Source organism: Trichechus manatus, unplaced genomic scaffold (assembly GCF_000243295.1).
Source record: "Trichechus manatus latirostris isolate Lorelei unplaced genomic scaffold, TriManLat1.0 scaffold00006, whole genome shotgun sequence".
Taxonomy (NCBI): Eukaryota; Metazoa; Chordata; class Mammalia; order Sirenia; family Trichechidae; genus Trichechus; species Trichechus manatus.
The window spans coordinates 9,299,180-9,303,112 of record NW_004443942.1 but is presented as its reverse complement, the minus strand read 5'-3'; positions in this window follow the sequence as shown (position 1 = coordinate 9,303,112).

Sequence of the window (3,933 nt, the reverse complement as noted above, 5' to 3'; positions counted from 1 at the left end):
TTTGCACACATTGTTTTTATTGCTACTTTTACATACATATGTTTAAATTTTAAACAAAGTTGTTATAATATTCAATATCAGTCAGTAAAGCTTTGTGATTTTCATCATATAGGCTTTGGATATAGTTTTCGATTAGAGTTATTCCTAAATTATTTATATATTTGCTATCATTATAATGGGGAAAGAGAGTCCGATAACTGGTTATTGAGCTATTAAATTTTGTGATATTACCTTGGTTCTGAATTCCCTTACTAATTCTAACAGTTTGGGGTTGTTCTTCGCTTTTTAAGGCATTGTGTTATATTGTCTACCAAAAAACATAATTTTATTTCCTTTTCAATAGTTAAATCTTTTATTACTGTTTCTGTCTTATAGTATTGGCCAGAACTTGTAAAACAATATTAAATAATAGCATCATTAACCGGTGCACTTATTCTGTTTTTTATTTTCATGGGCATGTTTTTAATGTTTCCTCGTTAATGAATGCATAGGTCTGAGAGAGACACTCTCAAAAGAAACATCTGTTTATTTGTAATTTCCTAACAGAATTTTTTTAACTTTCTGTTTTGAAATAATTATAGATTCACAGGGAGTGGCACAGATAATACAGAGAGGTCCTTGTGTACCCTTCACTCAGTTTCCCCCAGTGGTTATATAACTACCCCATTTTTTTACACAAATAATGTGCCCCTTCTATGTTCGTTTGCCAACCGTGCCCCAACCCCTCCCTAGGTATTTTCATAAGCGTCACTATGCTAATTTTTTTTTTACATGTTGCTGTTAAAAAAAAATTAGCATAGCGTGTCTATGGAAAATATGGAACAGTACAATATCAAAACCAGGAAATTGACATTGGTACGATGTGGGTGTATAGGTCTGTCATTTTATCACAAATGTAGATTTGTGTGACTGTTACCACAATCAAGAAACAGAACTTTTATTTCCTCAAAGATCTCCCTCATGCTACTCCTTTACAGTCACACCCACAGCCCCTCCTCCTACCATCCCTAACCTTTGGCAACCACTTATGAGTTCTCCATCTTTATAATTTTTTAATTTCCAGAATGATATATAAATGGAATTATACAGTATGTGGCCTTTTGAGATTATCTTCTTTCACCCAGCATAATGCCCTGATATCCTTCCAAGTTGTTGCATGTATTAATAGTTGATTCCATTTTATTGCCAACTAGTGGCACAGTGGTTAAAGCACTGGGCTGCTAACCAAAAGATCAGCAGTTCAAAACCACTAGCAGCTCTGTGGGAGAAAAATGTGGCAGTCTGCTTCCATACAAATTTATAGCCTTGGAAACCCTATCAGGTTGTTATGAGTCCGAATGGACTTTTTAAAAAATATTTCATGGTACCACAGTTAAACCCTTCACCTATTGTAGGATATGTTTGTTTTGTATTGTTTTCAGTTTTTGACTATTACAAATAAAGCTGCTATAAACAGTCACGTACAGGTTTTTGTGTAGACTTATGTTTTATTTCTCTGGGATAAATACCTGGGAGTGCATTGCTGGGTCATATGGTAAGTCTGTTTAGTTTTTTGAGAAACTGACAAACTATTTTCCAGAGTGGCCGTAATATTTTACATTCCGACTGGCAATGTATGAGAGATACAGCCTCTTTGCGTACTCACAAGCATTTGATATTGTCACTCTTTTTTATATTAGCTTCTAATACATAGTTTTTAAAATCAGTGATGTGTATTGGGTTTTATCAAATACATCTTTTGGCATTAATTGAATAATATCATGGTGTGTCATTTTGGATCTATCGATTGTGTTATTTTATCTTGAAACATACATATATACTTTAAATGGTAAAACTATCAAACAGTACAAAAGGGAACACAAGGGAAAGCAAATCTTCTCTCATCCCTATCCCGAGTTTCCCTCCCCAGAAGCAATCACTTTACCTGTTTCTCTAGGGACTTCATATTAACAGCAGCATACCATACACAGTTCTGCAGCTTGCCTTTTCGTTTAATATCTTAGAGACCATTCATATCGATACATAGAGACATATCTCATTCTTTTTAACAATTGTATAACATTACATCGCAGGAGTATGCCATAATTTAATTAACTAGTTCTTTTTGAAAGACTTTTAGGTTGTTTCCAGTCTTTTGTAATGATTGACAATGCTGCAATGAATAGCCATCTTTGTGCTCCTGTGTGAACATCAATGTAGGATGAATTCCTAGTAGTGGAATTGCTGGGTCGAAAGGTATATGCATTTAAATTGTGATAGCTGTTGCCAAATTGTCAAAGAGGCTGAGTCATTTTATAGCCCCACTAACAATGAACAAGAATGCCTTTCTCTACAAGGTGTATCTTTGCCAACCTAATATCTAAAAATGGTAACTTACCTTAGCTTTAATTTTCATTTCTCCTATTATGAAGTGTTTGAGTAACTTTGTTTAAAAGCCACTTGTATTCCTTTTCTATGAACTGTGCTTTCATGTCCTTTACTCATTTAAAGTATTATTGTAACTTGCTACTTAATAAAAACACTAGCAATTTCCTAATGTTATTTGTTCAAGAACCTCCTCAGAGGCAGGAGGTTCCCTCAGACAGGTGTTCTGGGTCCTCCACAAGCACACCCAATTCTCTCTTGTAGTTAACTGCTCCCTTCTCTAATACCAAGTAGTGTCCCTTTATGACCTCCTCAATATCCCACACCCCTTCCACAACTCTGTATTTGCTCTCTCTTCCCTCCGTGCTAGAGTGCTCTCTTCCCAATCAAATCTGACCAGTCCTTCAGGGCCCAGCCTAATTCCACCTCTTCCGGAAGCCTCCCTGAATAACTAGGGCCCATAATGCATACAGTCCCACTTTCATGTGAGCCTTACCCACCAACTAGAGCCTATGCTCCCGGGAGGCTGGGCTTTCCACCCGGGGAAGCCCAGCTTCCTGCTCTGTCGTTCAGTGTCTGAGTGCGCAGTGTGTTTCATTCACTTATTGGCATTTACTGAATGCACATGTGAGGCATTCCGGGTGCTGGGGAAACAGACATGGTGCCTCCTCTCATCCAGCTGACATTTTAGGAAGGGGGGGTGGGTGGTAATAGACGACAAATAAGACAATAAGCAAACACAAACACTTAATGTCAATTAAGTGCAAATAAGTTATGGTACAGAGGGCGAAGGGAGGAGGGGAAGGGTCTTCTTTGAACTGAGGGGTCAGGCAAGGGTATCCCGGGAGATGCGATGAGAGCAGAGCCCAGAATATGAGAAGGCACAGAGTCTTCCAGAGCCCCAACTAGAGGCCCACCTGACCAGTCGCTCTTCCAAAGATGAACGAGGTAGAGCCCAGCCCTCAGCACACCTTTTTTCTGTTACTTGACAGAAGTTGAGGGCAGAAGCCTGTGATTCCTGCAACTTCAGGTGTTGGGGGGTTGGGGGTGCAGGACCTGCACTCTCCTGCTTCATATTCCAGTTGCAAATTCTGGAAAATGAAATCATGCTTGACCTGGCATTAATAGAGCACCTTCTATGTACCGGGGTTTACTTAAGCCCTTTACACCACTGTTATTTTATTTAATCCACACAACAATCCCGTTTAGTATTTGTTATTAACTTTATTTTACAAAGGAAGAAACTGAGGCTCGGAGTATGAAAGTGACTCTTTAGGGCTGCGTGATTCAGAAACAAATATAGTTCTCGGGGAAAGTTCTGTGGGGATCGGGAGGGATTTACTGTGGCATTCGGGGTGTTCGCTCTTTCTGGAGTTTATCCGATTCAGCCGTGGGACCCCGGACCGTCGCAGCGCCCCAGACAACGATCCCTTCGCCCCGCCTGGGTCTTGGGAGCAAAGGGCGCGCCCAGGCGGACAGGCCAGGGGCGGGGAAGGCGCGGGGACAAAGGCCGCGGTCGCCGCGCTCGGGCCGGCTGGTGCGGCATTGAATTCCAGCGGCTGCGCCGGG